The sequence below is a fragment of the Stegodyphus dumicola genome, chromosome 9, assembly GCF_044657685.1.
Source record: "Stegodyphus dumicola isolate Sdum_Otavi_A_Nest chromosome 9, ASM4465768v1".
NCBI lineage: Eukaryota > Metazoa > Arthropoda > Arachnida > Araneae > Eresidae > Stegodyphus > Stegodyphus dumicola.
The window spans coordinates 130,045,057-130,069,281 of NC_140776.1; the positions used below are offsets into that span (position 1 = coordinate 130,045,057).

At 34.2% G+C, this 24,225-nt stretch overlaps 2 protein-coding genes across 6 annotated transcripts in view; one reads left to right on the forward strand and one right to left on the reverse strand.

Annotated features, from left to right (window-relative positions):
* Positions 1-11,153, reverse strand: part of LOC118186650 (trafficking protein particle complex subunit 12) — an 80,042-nt gene extending 68,889 nt beyond the window's left edge. The window contains exon 1 of one of the 2 annotated variants that reach the window (XM_035356766.2): positions 11,099-11,153. The gene's annotated coding sequence lies outside the window, so the exon portion shown is untranslated. The other variant, XM_035356767.2, reaches the window with a different exon arrangement.
* Positions 11,154-11,397: 244 nt separating this feature from the next.
* The window catches only part of LOC118202892 (dystrobrevin beta-like), a 129,186-nt gene continuing 116,358 nt past the window's right edge, over positions 11,398-24,225 (forward strand). For 3 of the 4 annotated variants that reach the window (XM_085824113.1, XM_085824110.1, XM_085824112.1), the window contains exon 1: positions 11,398-11,528. The gene's annotated coding sequence lies outside the window, so the exon portion shown is untranslated. Of the gene's footprint in view, positions 11,572-24,225 lie in introns of all 4 variants that reach the window. The other variant, XM_085824111.1, reaches the window with a different exon arrangement.

Consider the following 24,225-nt stretch of genomic DNA (forward strand, 5'->3'; position numbering starts at 1 on the left):
CAACTAATTTGTCAATCGAAATTTTTTTGTTTTCAATAACCTCTGTCACTTTTCTTCGCTATCGGAAGCGAATTATAATGACGAGGAACTTGTTTTAAATCATATCAAAGACGGAGCATATCGAGATGAAATACTACATTTGGTAAGGAATTATAAGCCAAATAAAATAAAAACATCTGCGCTGAAGATAAAGATAGTGCTGACAAATCAACTTCCAATTCATCACGCGCCCGCCGCCGAGCAGCGTGAAATTGATAAACAGATTTCGGATTTCAAAACATACTTTCGCTTTAGATCCTTTACATATTAACAAATATATATCGGAAATTCTATTTGATATAATCGAAAGTTTAAGCTTACTTTTATAAAATTGCTCTTACAGTCTGCAAAAAATAATAAGCCGGATGCAATTCGAAAATTAAGGAACAACGCAATCATCAACATTAACTGAAATAGATAATTATTTAGCTTATACGTCCATTATACATAAAATGCGCACGCGAAAACGTATTCTGCACTTGCGCACACTCATATGCGCAGTCGTAAAAGGTCTTACGCGCACGCGTGAATGCCTCTGCGCATGTGTCAACGCGGTGCATGCGCAGAAAGTTTTTAGTTTTGATGTCCGGATTATAGGTCATTCCGAATTATGGGTGTCCGAATTAACGACTTTTGACTGTAGCACTAAACTGGTGCATTATGTTTAATTTAGAAATATTCTTTCTAAATTAATTTTTCTATTTCATTCATAACTGAATTCTATTCTCAAAAACTACATTTTTCACTCTTCGTATATCGAAAACGTTGCTGATATGAAATTCTGGACGTTGGAAAATCTCCGAAGAGAAATTGGAGGAATCTGCAGAAAGAGGAGCACCAAGCAGGGCGGAGCAAAGCGAGACATCCTGAAAAGTCACCGTAATGTGGTGCCATCTATCAAAGCTAAATTTAACTAGATCAGTCATGTAACTAGATAATATTATGTACTCTGTTTTGAAAGTCGCAATGTGTAATTTTCAATATAATATGTTATATTGAGCCATGTTTTTCTCATAAAATGTAACTTTCTCAATATCTGTTAAAAATGTATAAATTTTCATTTCACTTTTCATTAACTTTTTTCTCTTTCATTCCTTCTCTTTCTCGTTTCTGTTGTAGCTACCTGGTAATAGGGGAATTTTTGGTGTCTATTTTCCTGAATGCATTTATAAAGTTCTAGCATAAAAAGGCAATTTTATTGGAAGAGAGTGGTTATATATTAAGTAAAATGGTCACTCTATTTCTGCTAGGCCCAGCAGCGGCTGAGCGGTAAAGTTACTGAACACTGGCAGTTCGTTCCGAATTTCGAATCCCGCGAACGGACAGGCTGCATGGGTGTTTTTGCCATGTGTAACATGTATACGAGCCAGTTTTCCTTAGAAAGTCCTCCACACAGGTATCCATCCCGTTAGGCAGATAGCAATCTGGCTTTGTCGTAATTACATAAACCAAACCTACTTCTTGCCGCAGGCCACGAGGTACGAATTCCCGTGCCGGAGTACTATCCCATATTAATAAATGTGCGATGCCTAACCTGTAATTGTAGTAACCTGTAATAAATATGCGATGCCTAACCTATAATTGTATAGGGTGTAAATAGCATTTTAGATAAAAAATGTAGTTCCAGTGTGGCGAGGACTAGGGCGAATCCCTCTACTTCCTGACAAGGAAAGGAAATTTCATTAGTGGGAGGAGCAAAACGACTTTATATGGGAATGAATGTAGTGCGATATGTTGAGCACAGTAGAAATGAAATGTGAAAGTATTAGAAATTTAAAACCATTGGGAAGAGCGAGACTCACTGTCGGCTAACTGTCCGTGTCGGCTAAGTGTCCTGTCAGCTAAGTGTCCTTGTCGGCTAAGTGTCCTGTCGGCTAACTGTCCTTGTCGGCTAAATGTCCTGACGGCTAAGTGTCTATGTCGGCTAAGTGTCGCTGTCAGCTAAATGTCTTGTCGGTTAAGTGTTCCGTCTGCTAAGTGTCGTGGCCGAGAATTTTTACCAGATAGTTCAATTTTATGCCCTAAGGCCATTCGCAGGCAGTAATTAAGTTAATTAGGATGCAATCACACCACTCACCAAAGGCAAAGTCAAGAGTTAAATTCATCAATTCTAATGAGAACGCACTAGCGATGTAAAGCACTGTGGTTTTACATAGTTTCTGAGTAAGCTATTCATACGAATAGAAATAATTCTTACATTTAAACTTGTATTCCAAATTAAGATTTAACTTGACATTAATGCAGATAATTACTGAGAGAATTAGATTTTTATAGCGCAGTTTATATGAGATGGGATCACTTGGGGTCACGTGATATGTGTTGCAAATAACTTTTATTTGTGATTATATTTCCCATTTGTATTTTACAACATGTGTGGCAACACGCTTTTTATATTTTTCTCTTGGCAACGTTTTTTTAGTTGTTGTCACTGTTTTACTTTACCATGTAGAATTTACTGTACTTGTGCCATTTTGTGTTTCAATATATGTTAATTTAGATGAATCTCTGCTTATTTATTTGTCTCCATTCCTAATGTTAGACTTCATCAGGTTATGGGCCCAGCATGATATAACTGCGCGGGGAAATTTATGAGCGAAGTGGAGATAAACATTACCGGCAGTTCGTAAGCCTAACACGGCAGTTCTTAAGCCTTACATGAGTCGGCAAATTAGTTCGCAAAAATGGAAGCTGCAAAGATATTGGTTCAGCCGTTATGCGGAAAAAGTGATTGGCCTATTTGGAAATATAGAATTAAGTTCGTATTAAATTATCACGAAAACGCTTTAGAAGTCGTGGAAGGAAAACTGAAGAAGCCAGAGGAGCCTGATAATGTGGCCGCCGAAGAGATTCGAAAGAGATTTAGAGATGATATGAAGGTTTTTAATAAAGCAAATAATTGCGCTATGATGGTTCTTACGAACTCCATGACTGAAGACACTTTACAAAAGGTAATGAGATTTGACAGCGCAAGAGACATTTGGCTGGAACTTCACAAAGTATTCGAAGATTCGTCCGATAACCAACTTTATAATATATGTTTACAGTTCTTCAAATTCAGTTGGTCAAATGATGATATGGCAGCTCATTTGTCAAAATTGAAAAATCTATGGAATGAACTGAACAGTGGGCTTGAAAATAAGGAAGAAAACATACTGCCAGAAATGCTGTTGATTTGTAAAATATTGGATACTCTTCCTCCCAGTTATCGTACTTTCAAATCGAGTTGGTTACTTCTTAGTGATGAAAAGAGAACTTTAGATGAATTAACCACACAATTGTGCACCCATGAAAGAGAATTAAGGAAAGATCCAAATTTTTTAGAAACTTTAGATCAGGAAGCCTTGATAGCAAATCCGGAATTTAAGCGGAAATCATCTATTAACAAGAAAAACAATGGCAAGTGTAATTATTGCCACCAGAGAGGACACTGGGTCAGAACATGCAAGAAATGGATAGCTGATGGAAAACCACCGAAGCCCAGTCCACATATAGGGCCAAACAAGGGAAGTAAAAACAGTGTTGCTGCAAATATGACACTTCTAGCTGTAGATGATACAATATTTTCTGCAGAAACGAATTCTGATGATTGGTTTATTGATAATGGGGACTCGAAGCATGTCGTCAATAACAGGCACTACTTTATAGACTTCAAAAGATTTAAGCTTCCTCATAGCATCACTGTGGCAAATGGAAAGTCATTACCAGCAATTGGAAAAGGCACCATCAAGATAATGACCATTGTAAATGGGATGAATCAAATAAAAAATCTTGAAAATGTCTGGTATGTTCCAGAAATAAGTAAAAATCTATTTTCTGTGTTAGCATCTCAAGATAGAAATCAAAACAGTGTGTTTGAATCAACATTTAAGGACTGCTATTTAAAAATAGATGGTGAAATAGTTCTGCATGGAACAAGAAATGCTGGTGGGGGGTCTCTTCAAAGCCGTGATGAAGACCTTAGTTCCTGAAACTCACATTGACATCAACATGACTGAGAATAATGAATCAACTCTCCAACTTTATCATGAACGATGGGGTCACCAAGATAAAAAGCATGTAAAGGCCATTGTAGAGAAAGAGTTGAATATTAAGATTAAGTCTGATATGAAATTATGTGAAGCTTGTGTATACGGAAAATCCCACCGTTTAAAGTTTGGAACCAGGAAAGCGGTTACAAAAGCTGGAGAATTGTTCTCGGCAGATATTTGTGGGCCATTTGATCAGTCATTTAGGAAATACCGTTACTTTGCAATCTTCAAAGATGCCTACACCAAATTTCGATACTGTTTTTTCTTAAAGCACAAATCAGAAGTAAAAGATGTGCTTGAAAATTTCATAGCTCACGCTAAGAACTTAGGGCATACGGTTAAAGAAATGCTCAGTGACAATGGTGGAGAATTTGACAACCAAGCCGTTCGCAAGATCTTGAACAAGCATGGAATCTCCCAGAGGCTCACAGCTCCATATACACCAGAACAAAATGGCAGTGCTGAACGAGAGAACAGAACAGTCCTAGAAATGGCCAGAACTCTCAAATACTCGAATGAGGAAGTGGACTTTCCAGCTTTCCTATGGGCAGAGTTCGTGAGTACTTCAATTTATATATTGAATAGGACAGGCAAGTCTTCAGTTCCTAATTCAAGCCCTTATGAATTATGGATGGGAAAGAAACCCAGAATAAAACACATGCGCATCATTGGATCGACTTGCTATACTCATATTCCAGTTCAGAAGAGGAGAAAGATGGACAAAAGGGCAACTAAAGGCTATCTCCTTGGGTATGATGGAGATGAAAGGTACCGCATTTACATCAAAGAAACCAGTACAGTAATCTGTTCCCGAGATGTCATATTTGAAGAGAAACCTTCCATGACTGGAAACATTATAACATTGCACCCACAACAAGTTTCTGGAAGAAATTCATCTCAAGATGATGAAGTTGAAAATAAAGTAATAGACGAAGGCCCTCAACAGGAAAAGAAGGAGGTGGAGGATATACCAGAAAAGGAGACTCGACCCAGAAGACAAATTTCAGCGCCTAAGTGGACGAAGGATTATATCATGGAAAATTCAGAGATTTATGAAGAAAATCCTCCAGAAATAAATGGAATTACAAGTGGAATGCAATGCAGCTGACAATCCGAGAAACAGAAATATGAAGGCTCAACACCCAAGAAAGCTTTCCAGAATGATCCTGAAACTTTAGAAGAGGCATTAACTAGTCCAGATGCAGAAAAATGGAAGTTAGCCATGGAAGAAGAGTTGGAAAATTTAAAACGAAATGAAACTTGGGACATAGTGCCTAGGCCAGAGGGAAGGAAAGTTGTGAAATGTAAGTGGGTCTTCAAGAGAAAACTTAACAAAGATGGACAAGTGGAAAGATATAAAGCTCGTTTAGTTGCTCGTGGCTACACCCAAGTCGAAGGAATTGACTACAAAGAGACGTTTTCTCCTGTAATAAAAACAAAATCAATTAGAACTTTATTAGCATTCTCAGTTGAGCAAGACTGGCAGGTTCATCAACTTGATATTACTGCAGCCTATTTAAATGGAAGACTGAGTGAGACAATTTTCATGGAACAGCCACCCTTGAGTCTGCATGAGAAAACACACAGAGAAGTTTGCTTGCTAAAGAGAAGCCTTTATGGACTTCATCAGTCTGGGAAAGAATGCAATATGTGCCTCGATAAATTTCTGAAATCAACGAGCCTAACAAGATCCAGAGCAGATCCTTGTGTTTACTTCAATAAAGAAAAGGAGTTAATTGTAGGTGTGTATGTGGATGATCTTCTTGTAATGTCCAGCAAAGAATTCATCATTCAGGAATTTAAGGATAATATTGCAGCTACATTTAAAATCAAGGACTTGGGAGAAATACATCACCTTCTTTCAATTAGGATAAGCAGAAGGGAAGATAGCTGTGTGACTCTTGACCAAAGTGTCTATGCTAGTGAACTCTTGGAAACAACCAATATGCAAGATGCTAAAGGAGCATCAACACCATTAGATCCAGGTATGAAATATACAACAGCCACTAAGGATAACATGTTGAATGCTGAAGGAGCATTAAAATATAGGCAGGCTGTTGGAGGGCTCTTGTACCTACCTAGCAGGAGGAACAAGGCCAGATTTAGCTTTTGCTACTACTTACATGAGCCAATTCAATAATTGCCCAAGCAAGGAACATTGGGCTGGTGTACAACATATCCTTCGTTACCTAAAACAGACCAAGGAATTAAAGCTGACTTTCCAAAAGACAGGAAAGAATTTGGAAGTGTTTTGTGATTCTGATTGGGCTAGTGATAAGATTAACAGACAATCATTTAGTGGCTATGTGGTGCTACTAGCAGGTGGAGCTGTCTCATGGAGCAGTAAGAAACAACAGACGACTGCATTGTCAACAGTTGAAGCTGAGTACCTCTCAATGTGCCACGCAGCCAAGGAAGTACTGTGGTTCCAAAACTTTTTTAAAGAAATTGTGGGAGAACATTTTTTAAATCTTCCACAAAGCATATTTGTTGATAATCAGGGTGCCATTTCTTTAGCCAAAAACCATGTCACTTCAGAGCGTAACAAACATATTGAACTCAGGCATTTTTTCTTGAGAGAAAAGGTTGAAGAGAAGTTGTTAAACTTTACGTATGTGCCTTCCAGTTCAAATGCAGCAGACATGTTCACAAAGAGTGTGCAAAAGAAAGCCTTGTTCAATCAAAGGTTCTGTGTAGGACTGAGGGAAATTTAATCAAGGGGGGGGTGTTGCAAATAACTTTTATTTGTGATTATATTTCCCATTTGTATTTTACAACATGTGTGGCAACACGCTTTTTATATTTTTCTCTTGGCAACGTTTTTTTTAGTTGTTGTCACTGTTTTACTTTACCATGTAGAATTTACTGTACTTGTGCCATTTTGTGTTTCAATATATGTTAATTTAGATGAATCTCTGCTTATTTATTTGTCTCCATTCCTAACGTTAGATTTCATCAATATGAACCGACGAATCAGGAAGTTGTACCATGAAAAAGCATAGTAAATTTTTTAATTAATGTCTTTTTACAAATTTATTATCTTTATTTATTGACTTATTTTAGAAAATTTTAAACAACATTAAAATATTCATACCTTCAAAATAAAAAAAATTCTTAGGAATAACATTTGTCAATACTTTTTATATGTATACTGTGTGTTGTCGGCAATAGAGTCTGTTCGGCGAGATTTGCGCCAGCGAAACAGAAAAGTACCGAAATCTCTTTAAGAGAAATCAGTTTAGTATTCACATCACATGTGGTAAAAACCATGGAAGCCCCAGGCAGCTAACTTGTCTGCTGGGATTTGAATTTGGATTAAACTACCAGAGTCTAGTGGTTTCACTATTTTGCAGCTGACAGAAAGGAAAATGCTCAAGTTTATGTCTAGTGTTGAAATTCTATCAAAGCCCACTGTAACATGGCTTTGGTATATTTAAGTTTTTAAGCCAAATCATAATTCCAGCTGAAGGCACAATTAAAATCAACTTCCATAATTTGTTCTGTGGCTGATTTGCAGCGTTACCAAAAATTTTATTAATACTTTCACTTACTTCTTCAGATTTAATTTCAAGTATTTGTTATTGCTTTAATAATAATTTTATTAATGCAAAGTTCTCTACTTCAGTTTCAGTTGAAACTATTCAATGAGTACTCAGATCAGCCGGATTACATAGACACACTGACTAAAGAAAATTTTTGCAAAAAAAAAAAATAAATATATATATATATATATATATATATATATATAAAGCTTAGGCTTTTCTCTGCAAAATGAATGGTAAATAAGCCAAAAGCATATATTGGAACCCAATCAGATACAAGCAAATTTAGCATTTTGGGTTCTGATGGGCACATAATTGTATGGTGAAGAAAAAATAAGGAACTTAATACCAAGACCTTGATTGAAGCAGTAAAGCATGGTGTTGAGGATACATGTCAGCATCAGGGTTAGGCAATTTAGTATTTATTGATGCCATAATAAACTATGCTCCTCATCTGAATATTTTAAAAGATAATTTAAAATTATCCACCCAAAGTTTAGGTATTAGAATTTTATCAGGATAACAATCCTTAGCACATGGCCCTTGACATTCACCTTCGGTGTGTCTTTAATTAACCACAAGTTCTGAAAACACCACCTCAGTCACCAGCTTTAAAATTGATTGAACATATTTGGAGAGAATTAGAATATGAAGACTCAACAAAAGTGAAAACTGAAATAAAAACGTTAATGATAGAAGAATGGAGGAATACTGATGCAAATATCACAAACACACATACAAAAAATAAAATTTAAAAATACTCTCCTCCCCTCCAAAAAAATCTGCTGAATTCTATGAACAACATTAGAAAGCTAGCATAAATGCTGCAGGATATTACATAAAATACTAACAAACAGAAATTTTGGTTAATCTTTGGATTATGATAACTTGGCGATTTTTTTGCGAAAATTTCGCAACCAACCCTGCTACAGCAACCTGCTATTTTTTTGTTTTTTGGACGCCATTTCGTTTTCACGAAGTAAAGGCATTTTTTTTTTTTTTTTTTTAACTCCACATTTTTCCCAACAATCTGCTAGCCGAATTATGCTTATGCTAGAACTTTTATGGAACAAAAGTGCTTAATCATGAAGAACATTAGGTGCGAAATTGGGAAAAAGTGCAGAATCGCCCACTGCTTGCTGCATTTTTAAGAACTGCACATACACGGTATCATCCATATACACGTCGACCTATTTTCACTTTAAAAAACATCCCAGAATTGCACAAAAATGGCATTGCGCACACTTTTCACTTTATCCATGTAGACTGCTAAAGTCCTAGCTAGTAACCTTTATCGCCTTACCAAAATGTCGCCAAACTACCTGTTACCATATTCCAAAGATCAGCCGAAATTTTTATTAAATTTACTATTATGTGCAGATTTCTTTAAAGAATATGAAGACTTTTGTGAGGTAAATTTTCTGTTACTATTTCATTATTGATTTTTTTTAAAAAAAGGTGGTTGATCTTTACAATATGGTAACTGGTAGTTTGGCGACATTTTGGAGGCGATAAAGGTTACTACCTGGGACTTCGGTAATAATGTGAGCAGTACTCAGTTCCAATTATGCATTATTTTGCGTGAGGGAAATGAGAGATCATGGGATATGTCATGTGATATTAATGGACGAATTACGGTTCTTTAATCGGAAAAGGGGGCAAATCAGGAAAAAATCTGGAAATTTTGTATTTAGCTTTATTCTGTGTTGTGTGAAACAGTGTTGTTTAATTTTTGGATCCCATGGCCCTAACTAAAGTGAATTCGAAATGGGTATTTAGGCATTGTGATAAAGAGAAGTTTGCTTTTTATTTAGCGGAGGAAGTATGGAGGAAAAATTCGCAGAAAAAATCTTTCAATAATTTTATTGAATGAATTAGAAAAGTGTATCCGCCACGTAATCAAGATTCTGAAGAAGATTAGGTAAGTTAGTATTTTTAATCATTTGAGGATATTATTTTTATGCATTGTTCTAAATGTAAGGTGGAAAGGAATTTGGTATTATTGGGAAAATTGTTATTAGCAATGATTTATTTTAAAGTAATTAGGATTGTAAGGTAATTTTTATTAATTTAATGTATGTGCTCATTTATATTTTAAGTAGTGTTTTTGAATTTAATTATATTTTAATGAATTTTGTGATAGTTATTTTGTGAATTTTATGTTTGTAGGAATTTGGTATACGTTTAAGTTGAAATAAATGTGCATGGAAATAATTTAAATATTTGATTAAGCAGTTTTGTTTGATAAAATTTCTAGCATAAGTGTAATTCGGCTACTAGATTGTTGGAAGAAGTGTTCAGTAGATAAAAAGAAAAGAAACATGTCTTTACTTCATGAACACAAAATGGCGGAGGGGAAAAAAAAATAGAGGGTTGCTGTAGGAGAGTTGGTTGCCAAATTTTCGCCAAAAAATCGCCAAGTTACCATAATGTAAAGATCAACCAAAAAGGTTTTACCAGGTTCATAAAATAATTAATGTAAATTTGCTAAGAGAAATTTATAGATCTAAAAAGTTCTCATTCTGGAATCACAATTAAGGAATATTTCACTGAAACTGGTAAGTGTACAAACACTTTTGGCCACTGTATCACAGTGACAGACACTTTTAGATATTCACAATAACCTTCACAAATCAACATATATAATATTTTTTACAGGGGCGTAGCTAGAGGGGGGCATCTGTCCCCGGGCGCAGAATCCAAGGGGTGCCAAACTGATGCTACGAAATTTTAGAGTTAAATGATTTCTATCCTTGGCAAGCAGTAGGGGGCGTGACATCTTCAGTTGTCCTTGGGCGCTGAAAACCCTAGTTACGACTCTGATTTTTTAAAATGCAAGAGGGTGATTTTGAATTATTACACAATACTATACATGCAACCCTAACTGATTTAATCATTTCAGCTTTACTATTTGGGTGGCTAAAATAGATAAACGTTAAACACATGGGCTATACAACAGATTCAGCAAAATTCCCATAAAATTATTTTAATCTTTAATTTATATTTACTTATATCCAATTTTTAAACTTATAGTATGATAGTAAATGCGAATTCCTATTCAACATTGAAGGTTGACATAGAATTATTTTCCTAGACATAACATAATTATAAGACAACAATGAATTATAATAAAAAACTTCGGGGAAAGTGCAAAATCGCCCACTGCTCGGCGCGTTTTTAAGAATTGTTCATACTCGGTATCCATGTGCAAGTCGACCTATTTTCACTTAAAAAAACATCTCAGAATTGCGCAAAAATGGCACTGCGCACACTCTTGACTTTATCCATGTACACATCGATCTATTTTCACTTAAAAAGCCAAAGAAATTGACAAAAATACAATTCTTCTTACTCTTATAAAAAGCGCCGAACAAATAAGTGGCCGATTCTGCACTTTAGCCAAAACCTTCTCACGTTTAAGAATTCATTATGCACAAATTTGTTTTAAAAAAGGAACAAAACATAACAAATGTCACCGACAAATCATACTTTATAAAGGGGATGGAGGCAGACGACAAACTGTATTAGAAGTGGAAGTTAAGCTATGTATCAAACACATGCTCTGTGTAAACAATAAATGAATTATAAAATTAGTATCTTAAAAAAAAAACAGAAAACTTGGAAAATAATTGAACTAAAACATAATAAACAATCTTATCTTAAACTGCCTAATTTATTTTGTCTTTTATTAAATTCATAATTACAGATGGCTTTGGATTTATTTCTAACTTTACAAGCTGTGTGATGTTTACTTTGGTTTGTTGTTTTTGTTTTGTTTTATATCAAAATACGATTGCAGTGTCAGTTGAAGCGTCAGATCTTGTTTTGAGACCATCGTGTGAAGTGGTCGAGAATGAATTTTGTTATTTACGGCTAAGAGTTCATCAGGTGTTTAAGAAACATCGTATAGTGTTACGAGGTGCGTAAAATGAAACGCTTTTCATATTTCTTCAACCAATAAGGTGAATGCTTCTTTAACTTAAGATACAGTTGTTTGTGGTAAAGAGTATTAGTAAAATAATAACAACCACTGTTAGAATAATTAATTCAAGTTTTTAATATTAATTTTTTGCTAAGTATTAAATGTATAATGTTTGACAATAAATCCAGCGGTAAAACATGTAGATTTTATATGATGTTAAGCAGCAGTAAGACAGTTCAAAATTTAATTTCTAAATTTCTAATGAAGTCCTTTATTATCTTTTTAACTGCCCCCCTCGCTGCAAAAATTCTCCGTGTATAGTTATTGTAGTTTTATGCATTTCAAAAGTTGCTCGGAATAGAAGTTCCATTAATCTTGTTAGAAAGTTTGAATATTTCATAAAGTATTATGCATTATTTTCATCGTGCTTTTTTGTATTGTAACACCCATATTTTCTGCATATAGGTGTGGGTGCCTAGTAAATATTTCATACCTAGTAAAGAACAGGGTGGTTATAATTAAAGTGACCCTATTCAGACCCTGTAGAACACCTTCTGCCAATCAGATTTTCATGAAACTTGTTATATACTGTACATGGACTATGGGGAAAAGATTTCTGCAATAAAAAATAGTTCATATTTTGACCACCAGATGGCAGTTTTCAAAAATTCCTTATGCAAATTAGTCAAGCCTATCAGGATTTCTTAAACTGTCGTGACCCCCATTTATCATTGAGATTTTTGTGACCCCCAGGACCACATAATGTTTACAAAAATTTTGTCGGACCCCATAATTATTGTGCAAATCTGACATATGCGTGAGTGAAACTGTCAATTTTTTTACTTGTATTGTCATGTACTATTGCAGTTTTAGGTCATTAACTTTTATTTCTAATTTTAAGACATAGAACAATGTGAAAATTTTAAATAAGTAACAGACGAAATGACAGCGTCACGTGCAAAGCAAGGAAAATGAACGTTTGTATTATACAGTCAAAAGTCGTTAATTTGGACACCCATAATCCGGAATGATCTATAATCCGGACCTCAAAGCTAAAAACTTTCTGTGCATGCTGCAGGTTGACACGTGCGCATAGGCGTTTATGCATGCACGTAAGACCTTTACGACTGCACATATGTGTGTGCGCAAGCAGAGAATACATTTTCGCGTGCGCGTTTAATGTATAACGGACGGTATAAGCTAAAATTATCTAATTATCTATTTCAGTTAATGTTGATGATTGCATTGTTCCTTAATCTTCGAATTGGATGCGGCTTATTATTTTTTGCAGACTGTAAGAGTAATTTTATAAAAGTAAACTTTCGATTATGTCAAATAGAATTTCCGATGCTGGAGCTCCCAAAGGATCTACAAAACGAAAGTATGTTTCGATGTCCATCAAACAAAAAGTGGATAAAGACATGAAGAAGGTGACAGAGAGGTTAGTGAAAACGAAAAAATTTCGATTGACAAGTTAGTCGGTATTCTCAGCACAGCAATTACGGGACTTGAACAGCTGAACTTTGCAACTGAACAAGAAATTATGTCTGTTTATAGAATTAAAGAGAAAGTATTATCACATGAAACGAAGCAACTTACATTGAAGGAAATATTTAATAAAGTAAACAAATAAATATTAAGCTTTTTCTTTTTGTAAATTTTGATACCCTTTAGATCATAATTGTCCTTTATTTCATAAATTATGGTTTCATATTTTTAATTTTAGAATTTCTGCCTGCCATCTTACGAGATTTAAACTGACGATCTATAATCCGGAAAAATTGATAATCCAGAATCGCCGAATTCCCGATGAGTCCGGATTAACGACTTTTGACTGTAAAAAGAATGCGTCAAAACGCTTTTTTTTCCTTTGTGTGTATTGCCTTATCCTTATCTATTTTCAGATACATTGTGTAAAAGTATTTGGTAATTATAAAATTATTATAATAAGTTAAAGAAATATCAAAACTGCTAAAATTTTTGATGACACCCTGCTGCAGGTCGTGACTCACAGTTTAAAAACCCTGAAACTTATTAAGAAACTTGCAGTCTAAGCCAGAAAATCATCGTGTGTGCCTTTGTCATCATTAATCATGCCCTTACAGAAGAAAGATCGAGCTTTATTGGTAACACTGTTGGTTGATCTTTGGATTATGGTAACTTTGCGATTTTTTGGCGAAAATTTGGCGACCAACTCTGCTGCAGCAACCTTCTATTTTTTTTTTCGCCGCCATTTTGTCTTCACGAAGTAAAGACATGTTTCTTTTCTTTTTATTTACTCAACACTTTTTCCAACAATCTACTAGCCGAATTACACTGATGCTAGAAATTTTATGTAACAAAACTGCTTAATCATGACAAATATTAACTGCAAAATTGGTAAAAAATGCAGAATCGCAAACTCCTTGGGCGTTTTTCAGAATAGCACGTACACATAAACCATTTACACGTCGACTTATTTTTACTTAAAAAACATCCCAGAATTGCACAAAAATGGCATTGCACACGCTCTTAACTTTATCCATCTACACTGCTATGTTCTCTTAAATTACAAAAATTTGCACGAAAATGCAGGAAAATTTTCTTAATCTTTAAACTCGATAAAAAGCACATATATGAAATTACCTGATCGCGAAAAAGTACATACCCTTTCCAAGGATGAACATTTCCACGTATAAAATAAATAAAATATCCAAAAGCTTTTACCTCAAAATTATCTATTATATTATAAACGTCACTAATGAATTTATACGCAAACATTAAAAATAGTTACAAATACTTAGTGTCAAATATTTAAATTATTTCCATACACGTTTACTTCAACTGAAACATATACCAAATTCCTACAAACATAAAATTCACAAAATAATTATCATTTAATTAAAATATCACTAAACCATGTACACGTCGACTTATTTTTACTTAAAAAAACATCCCAGAATTGCACAAAAATGGCATTGCGCACACTCTTCACTATATCCATGTACACTGCTTTTTTCTCATAAATTAGAAAAATTTCACGAAAATGCATGAAAATACTCAACGTATACTACTCAAATGTATTCCAAAATACTACAAATATATAACTCACAAAATCACGATCATTAAATTAAAATATAATTAAATTAAAAAACACTACTTAAAATATAAATAAGCACATACATTAAATTAATAAAAATTAGATTACAATCCTAATTACTTTAAACTAAATCATTGCTAATAACAATTTTCCAATAATATCACATTAATTTATTTACTCCTTACATTTAGAACAATGCATAAAAATAATATCCTCAAATGATTAAAAATACTAACTTACCTAATCTTCTTCAGAATCTTCATTACTAGGCTGCAGTACTACTGCTAATTTCTAAATCCTAAATCCAGTAGTCAACTGGAAGTCTATTCACCAAGTAATAAGAAATTAATAAAATTTCACCTATACTCAAACTACTTTCAGCAAACCATGTACCCTTCCTTACACTCCTTTGCACAAAATGTACATTTTCACCATATTTCTTGCACCGCCATTTAAACTTAACTGTAATATCCTTCCTTTCATACAATCTCAACTTATTATTATTATCAGATAAACGCATTAAAAATTTAGAATTAACTTTACATAGCGCCATGCAATCCGAAAATTAATCAACACTATTTCTCACAACACACAATGAAGCTTAATGCAAAATAATTTTTCCAAATTAACCCCCTTTTCCGATTAAAGAGCTGTAATTCGCCCATTAATGTCACGTTTCACGCAACACAGAATAAAGCTAAATACGAAATTTCCAGATTTCCCCCCTTTTCCGATTAAACAACTGTAATTCGTCTATTAATGTCACATGACATATCTCATGATCTCTCATTTCCCTCACACAAAATAATGCGTAATCGGAACTGAGTGTTTCTCACATTATTACCAAAGTCCTAGGTAGTAACCTTTATCGCCTCCAAAATGTCGCCAAACTACCAGTTACCATATTCCAAAGATCAGCAAAACTGTTTTATCAGAACAGCAGCAATAACTTAGTTGCATTGTCTGAATATCGACGTTTAAAGGGATTGCAAAAAAGGGCCCATGTCGAAGAATGTTTTGAAGAAGATGATATGAACTTTTTTATTGCAGAATTCGTTTCCCCATAGTCCATATAACATATATATCAAATTTCATCAAAATTCAATAAGTAGAACAAGTTCTACGGGCATCTGAATAGAGTCAGTTTAATTATAACCACCCTGTATTTTATGTTCATGCTTGTGTATGTTTTGATTTTCAAAATATGTCTCATATAATGTCTCATATTTTGTCATATACTCTTCCTTATTAAAGCCTTTATCTCAAATTAATGAGAAATTAATTTTACTCAAGAAAGTTGTGTTATATTTTAATTTACAAGGACTATCGGTGTATTATATTTTCATGCAGCTAGATAAATTTGATAGTCATGTGCATAAACTGAAAATTTTCAATCCAAATCATAATTGTTCCCTAAATATTATTTGTAACAAATCAATAGTTTTGTCTCATTTGTGTTAGTAATTAAGGAATTATTCTGTATCACATTGTAAAACCTTAGTTTTCCTTAAATAAAGCATAAACTTGTTAAATAAATTTTTTGGAGGATGGGATACTTATGCATTATTCAATCAATTGCGAAACTGTCACCAAGCAGCGTGATTTACCACGAGTTAAGTTTAAGTGTTGTAAGAATTTTAAGTTTTACTAATGTTTATTTTGTTTGAAAACTTTACTATCCTTTCTTATTTTCCGTTTCTGGCCATAATAAACACAAACAGATTTGGTTATGCAAATTGAGCTTGCAAACTGTTAAGTATTTAAGTCGTGGCTTTTAGCCAAGAGGAAGAGAGAGAATTCTCACTACCTTATCTCACATGCGCTTTTCAGTCATTCCTGTCTGCCTTTGAGTCCAGAACTTAGTTCTCTTTGGAACTTGAAGACATTTTGTAGTTTCCAGCATTCTACTCACTACATATGTAAAGTTTAAAAGGGCAATCTTCATGTTACTAGTCTTTGTAAAGTATCTGAGTTTAGTTCTTATTTTTACGTTTCAGACCATAAGTACTGGTCCTTATATCCCAAATTGCGGGAAAGGCTGTAAACTGTGAGAAATAAAGAGTAAGTAAACCCTTCCCATTTGTGTCATATCTTCTACACTTGCACGAACATAGTTATTATCGAAGCTCGTAATAGGTGGGCCACCGTTGCCATCTTTATAGGGATGGTCAGTTCACATCCATGCATTCATTCTCTGGGATTTGAACCTTGGCCTTTCGGTATAGTAGTGAGAGTCACAAATCATTTTCCCATCTGGGCAGCTACAACCGTTTATATAAGTTTATTGGTTTGAACAAGCAACATTGCCATTTTCACAATTGAAATAGCATGAATGAATTTCATAGTATGAAAAAGCACATATTATGTACTTGTTTCAGTGCTGATTTTAGACTGCCAGCTGCTTATGTTTAAATTAGAATTGGCTGCGCCCCTTTTTTTACAAAACTTATGCTTTAAATTTTTAATATAATTATTTCGCTGCTCTTAAATTTGGCCACCCGTGCGCTGTGCACCATTCCCCCCCCTCCCGGTAGGATCAACCCTGCGTCTTTTTGTAAAACAGTCAAAAGTTGTTAATTTGGGCACCCATAATCCGGACCTAAGCTAAAAACTTTCTGGGCATCCGCCACGTTGACACATGCGCATGGGCATTTACGTGTGCGCGTAAGACCTTTACGATGGAGCATATGCGTGTGCACAAGCGCAGAATACATTTTCACGTGCACGTTTAATGTATGCGCCCCTTTTTTTCCAAAACTTATGCTTTAAATTTTTAATATAATTATTTCGCTGCTCTTAAATTTGGCCACCCGTACGCTGTGCACCATTCCCCCCCCCCGGTAGGATCAACCCTGCGTCTTTTTGTAAAACAGTCAAAAGTCGTTAATTTGGGCACCCATAATCCGGACCTAAGCTAAAAACTTTCTGGGCAACCGCCGCGTTGACACATGCGCATAGGCATTTACGTGTGCGCGTAAGACCTTTACGACGGCGCATATGCGTGTGCGCAAGCGCAAAATACATTTTCACGTGCGCGTTTAATGTATAACAGATGGTATAAGCTATAATTATCTAATTATCTATTTCAGTTAATGTTGATGATTGCGTTGTTCCTTAATTTTCGAATTGGATCCGGCTTATTATTTTTTGCAGACTGTAAGAGCAATACTAAAAAAGTAAACTTGAACTTTCGATTATGTCAAATAGAATTTTTGAATCTGGAGCTCCCAAAGGATCGTACAAAACGAAAGTATGTTTCAATGTCCATCAAACAAAAAGTGGAATTGCTGCCAAAAATGGATAAAGACATGAAGAATGTGACAGAGAGGTTAGTGAAAACGAAAAAATTTCGATTGACAAGTTAGTCGGTATTCTCGGCACAGCATTTACGGGACTTGAACAGCGGAACTTTGTAACTGAACAAGAAATTATGTCTGTTTATAGAATTAAAGAGAAAGTATTATCACATAAAACGAAGCGACTTAAACAACGTACATTGAAAGAAATGTTTAATAAAGTAAACAAATAAATATTAAGCTTTTTTTTTTTTTGTAAATTTTGATATCCTTTAGATCATAATTGTTCTTTATTTCATAAATTACGGTTTCATAATTTTAATTTTAGAATTTCTGCATGCCATCTTACGAGATTTAAACTGATGATCTATAATCCGGAATTGCCGAAGTCCCGATGAGTCCGGATTAACAACTTTTGACTGTAAAAAGAATGTGTCAAAACGTTTTTTTTTCCCTTTCTTGGTTACAGTCCTTAAAAAAAGTATGTTTATGCAAACAATAAATGAAAATATAAAGGAAGGAAGTACATCTTTTCTGATTGTTGGTTTGGATATAAAATTGATAAATTAGAAGAAGTTACATTCATGCATGAAATTGTTAATCATGCATACAACTTTGTTGATTGTGGAACTCTCTTACATATGCAGCATATAGAAAGAATAAATGGCATATAAATAAGATGGGCAAATAAAGCAACCTTCTGCACCCATAATCATATTTAACAGAAATTGTATGGTGCCAAGATCAAGCCAACAAAGGCAACAATTGCTTTGAATCAGTTCTTAGAATGATCACTGTAAAAATTTCCTCCAGAACAAAAATATTTGTAAGTGGCTTTATTAGTTGTTCTTGATCTAATTAAAACTAAAATATATACTTAATAATATATATTCATGAAGTAAAGGATTTTTGTAAGTTGCCATGCTTTTCCTTCTGTAAAAAAAAAAAAAAAAAAAAAAAAAAGAATCGCCATACTATTCCGTTGTGGATGTGCTAACTTGTAAATACTGATTTTTGTTTTTAGCCGTAAAATTTCTTTGTGCTAATAAAATGCTTCTTTTTATTATTATTTGTGAACAAAATGGCAAGTGTGATCTGTAAAGATAGTCAAATAAACATTTTTCATCATTTTATAAAGACTGTAATAGGGGTGCGAATAATCAGAAAAATACCAAATTTTATGATCTTCCTGTATTATTCTGCCTATTATCATTGAAATATGTGCATGCAATTTCTTTTTTTAAAAGTTTTTTTTCAATTTTGTCAGTTGCTTCATATGTTGTAGGAAGCTTAATAAATCTGTTACCATTATTCCTTAAATGTCTTGTATGGCTTTTGATGGTAATTCTTTGTATCAGACTTTGGTTTCTAAATGACAATGTCATTTCAGTTCCAGATGAAATTCTACTGGAACTGGTATGCAAGTGTCATTCAGATCATTGTCTGGTTTAAATAATAAAATCAAATTCACTCAGGTGGGAGTAAGTTCCATTTAAAGATGGTGAGCCTTCGTGGGACCAAACTCAAGCGAAATAGCAGAAAATTAGGAAAAACTTAAAAACATGAACATTATCAGTGGTGGAGTTTTCTAAAAGACTTTTTAATTTTTCAAAATTTTCAACTGTTTGCTAAGTTTTTATTTAATCCTTGGCAAACAATGAAAAAGAAGAGAACATGAATGTGTGTGTTGAATTTTATGAGAAAGCTGACAAGGCTTATTTAAAAAATTATAACAAATGATAAAAGTTTGATTTAGAAACAAAGCAACAATCCTTGCAGTGGAGGAATCCATGTTTCATCCTCAAAAGAAAGGAGAACAAATTGGTATTTAACAAACGGCATGCTCTGCATTTTTTCCCAAAGGAATTATTTGCTAGAGTATTCCTCCTAATGCAAATGTCAAATCTGACTTTTGTTGTGATATTTTAGGGCACATGAGAGAGAAAATATATACTTAAGCAGACTATAATTTTGGGTCTGTCACATCTGGCTGTATCAAGATAAGATTTTTAATGACACTTACCTGAAAACTACTCAATTTTTGATAATTAACAATTTGGTGTTCTTTCCCTGCCTTCCTTGGACATTTGATGTAATTTTCAGTTATCCTGTATTCTCAAAAATAAAAATGAAACAAAGGAGATGTTGTCGTAAAAGTATGTTTGATATTTAATGGGAATTGCAATCAGTCCTCAACTGGTTGCAAACACTTAGCTGACAGTTATTAGGTTGCAAGGAATTTTTTTCTTGCCTTACTCTGTTCCTTCATCGTGTAGTTGAAAGCATGCTTGACCAGCATCAGTAGCTCTGGAGTTCAAATTTCACAGACTGCATTGTACATTTTTCATGTTTCCTGCTTCGAAATAAACCTAATGAGTCTACAAGTGGTGACCAAACTAAAATGTGATGGATGATAATTCATCACCCATGTGCCTTCATGATGTGAATGGAAGCAATCCGATCAATTCGGAAATTTCAAATTAATTCATGAATCGATTTGAAAATTCGTGAAATTTCAAACATTCTACAGGACCGAAAGCCCATTGTGGGTGATGTTATTGTGAAGTAATAAGGTCGAAGCAATAAGTCCTCGTTAGTTTAAATCACTCGGGAGTTCCAAAGTTCAACATACGTTACTGCTAGTAGTAGGATTGTTACTTGAAAGTTAAGAAACCTGGATTCCATGGTCATGCAGCCGTTGACAAACTGTGTACAGCACACCTCGGGAGTAGACAGTCACTCGTTGAGCTTCGCACTCCCCAAAATGCAAAGCTTCGATTGCAATGGTGCCTTTAGAATGATGAATCGCTTTACGGTCTACCAATTCGATGGATGTGTCTGTGTTTGGCGGATGACCAGCGAGCACTTCTAAAGTCATTCTATTGTGTGCCGAGTGTGAAGTTTGGTGGTGGCAGCAACATGGTGTGGGGATGTTTTTCATGGTTTTGTCTGGGTCCCTTAGTTCCTGTAGCTGGAAACGTGAACTGTGAGATTGCGAATATTATGTCTTTCTTCTGTCATGCGAATGTGATGTCTTTCTTCGAATTATTATTGTCTTTCGAAATTTTTAAAGTATTTGTTTTTCAAACTTCATTTTCATTTATCTGACCTCTTTTTTTTTTTTCCCTTATGTAGAGAGAGTACTAAATTTCGAATTTAGATATTTCTGGTCTATTTTGGAATTTTTTATCTAAAAATTTGAATTTTACAAAGTAATCTGGAAATAGTTTTATTGGAAGAATTTTTTTCATATGAACAGATTCAAAAAGGCGATGGAATTGAATATTTTTTTGGGGGACAGATGATGCTAAAAACTATTTTTGAACTGTAAGGGGTGCCGATATGAAGTACATTCATAGTGGTTGCAGCTTGATAGAATTGATGAGACTAATTCTACTAAGATTTTTAATAACAACTTGGAAACTTTATTGTTTGTTTTGTTATTTTTCCCAAACAAGTTATTGGGTTCGATTTTATAAATATCAATTGAGAGCGAATTTCCGTTTCAGAAATTATCAAGATAAAAAATAATGCTAAATAAATAAAATATAAGGAACAGCACTGTAGTCTTTTTTTTTTTTTTTTTTTTTTTTTTTATTGGTCTTGATCTGAGCGACGGGCATGTGGCGCTTCGTTCTTGGAATAAATATTCTTATGATCTTTTCCAGAGCTCCAGATGCGGAAGTATGTTAAGTTCATCATGATTTACCAGTAATAGTACATTCTAGTTCAATCTGTACTCAAAGCCGATGTGTTACGGGCTTGCATTCTCTTTCGCCGTTTTGAGTAGTCAGTATATGTCTCATCAGAAACGCCCGTCAAAGGCTATTGAGAATATTAAAATGATTATTTATTGCAAACACAAGTTGATCGATTACGATAATTTGAATTAGAATGCATAAGAGATGCTTAAATTTATTACCTTTTTAAGTATTGGTCAGAGGGGTACAAAATAATAAAAGGGACGCTTAAATTTTGAAATAACTTTCTTATCAAATAGATGGAGGCAATTATGGTATTGCTGCTTCTGCTTGTTTTTACTTCCTTGTATGAAGTAAAAAGGAAATATTGTAATCGCGAAAAGTTTCAGGCAGCATATTTCAACGAAAATATCCATTTTGACCGCTATCGAATGCAATTTAACGATGTTTTTGCGTGATATTTGTACATAAGGACAGAATAAAAGACTCGTTTCCTCCAAAAAATTATAAAACTGCTTTAAAATTAATTCTGAAGAGAATTTTTCTTCGCCTCTCTACGTACGTACGTATCTCGCATAACTCAAAAACGAGTAGCCTCAAAACGTTGAAATTTTGTATGTAGGACTGCTATAACATGTAGATGTGCACCTCGTATTTTGGTTGCATTCGGCCGCACCAAACGTATATAAATATATTTATATATATATCCACTCTGTTACCCGGCTCAGTGATCTCAGTTTCTTTACTCTTATATGTTTGTAAATTGTACATTTTTTGCTTTAAAAATGATTGAATTATGTTGTTTTTATCTTCCGGTTAAGGTTTTTATGCCTCCAGTAAATCTGTATGCAATATTTTTAGAATTATCAACAATTTTAAAGTTGTTGAAGTGCCGCTAAGCCATTTTTTTAATGGCGGCCATTGATTGTTTACATTTGAAACAGAAGACTAGTGGATTTGTTGCAAATCTAGAGAAACTTCGCTTCCCAACAACAAAGATAAGCCTTCATTTATTATTGCCAATTAAATCATGCTTAATCCTTTCTCGAATTTTTTCGAGGAAATAAGTGTTTAAGATTTACTTCGTAATTTTTAATATAGATATTTTGAGTTTTTATGTATTTTTGCTTTCTCACGAAGTGAGAACTGAATTAATTGAATGAGAAATATTCAATCGTCTGTGAAAAATTGTTTCTTTTCTTTTTTTCCTTTTTTTTTTTTTTTTTTTTTTTTGTTTGCTTATTTTCTTTATACATCCGTTCTAGCTTTATTATAGTATTTGAATAGAACATGTGGCAACGATTAGATAATTCTATTCTTTAAATGATATAAATTGTGTGCATTATGAGTTATAATATGAACGAAATATAATACTGTTAAGTGAATCTAGCGCCAGAGTGTCGCTATGGTAAACAAATACTAGAGTGAACTTTAAAGAATGCATTTATTCTATTGTAATTTATGCGCTGTCGGCGAAGTGGATTTAATTCAATCCAATAAGTTTAAATGAAATGCAAGAAAAAATGCGTATAATTTAATATTCCGTAGAAGGAAGTCATGTGGTGTACACATCAGATTTTTTATTTTATGCCTTTGGACATAGGGATTACTTTTGTAGGCTGTGTAACTGTTACTTATAGGAGATTGGAGATCATTCGTTAAGTGGTGTTCGACCCGAGGGCCTTTACCACTACATGTTTATCAATCCCCTAAGGACCTGTAAAAGTTCGTTAAATTCCATAAACTGGAAAAGTCCTGTGCACTTGTAATAAAAGTGCAAAGTCTTCAGTAGTGAAGAAGTGTTACTTATAGGATACATCATAACTGATGTTGATGGAAAAGCTCGTCCCGTTTTTTATTGATTCATGTTTACGAGTGGTTTTGCCGTCGTACATGAGGCTGTGATGATTGCAATTTTAGCCAATAAAACGTATGGCCATTTTAACGACAGCATTTAAAGGCAATATACTTGTAGATCAAATCATTCTGTAAAAGAATATCAAACGTTTAAAACGACAAAGGATGAGTTTCGTAGTTCGAGTTTGACAGAGGCAGTACTGGCAGCCTAGCACATTTATTTAGAAGGGGATGCATTTAACGATAGCACTTATCGTCGCTGGTTTGAAAAAAATCGTTGGGTGAGGACAGAAAGTGTAGAGATCAACCATGTTCTGGATATCCAACAGTGGTTTCTGAGCAGTGCCTTCCACGCAACTCTTCAAGAACAAGTAGCAATATTACTCATGCTTAGAACAACAGTGTAAAAATGAATGCACGTCCTTAGGGTTTATTATCATAAAGCTGAATTAGTCGGCTACCCATCGGTGCTCTGAAAAACTCTTGACTGGTGAGAACCAATACCTGACTTTCTTTCTTTCTCGCTCAGAAATAAACAATATTTGAAACCACAATTATGACGGGTGATGAGAAATGGATACTGCATCGTAATGTCACATGTCGATGGACTGTATGTCGTATAGCAGAACTTGCTCCACCCACATCAAGAAAAGGATGCATCCTGAAAAGGTTTCGTTAAATGCATGGTAGAATATGGAAGGAATAATCCACTGAGATTAGCTTTCATGTAATCAAGCCGTTAGTGCTGACATGTGCTGCCA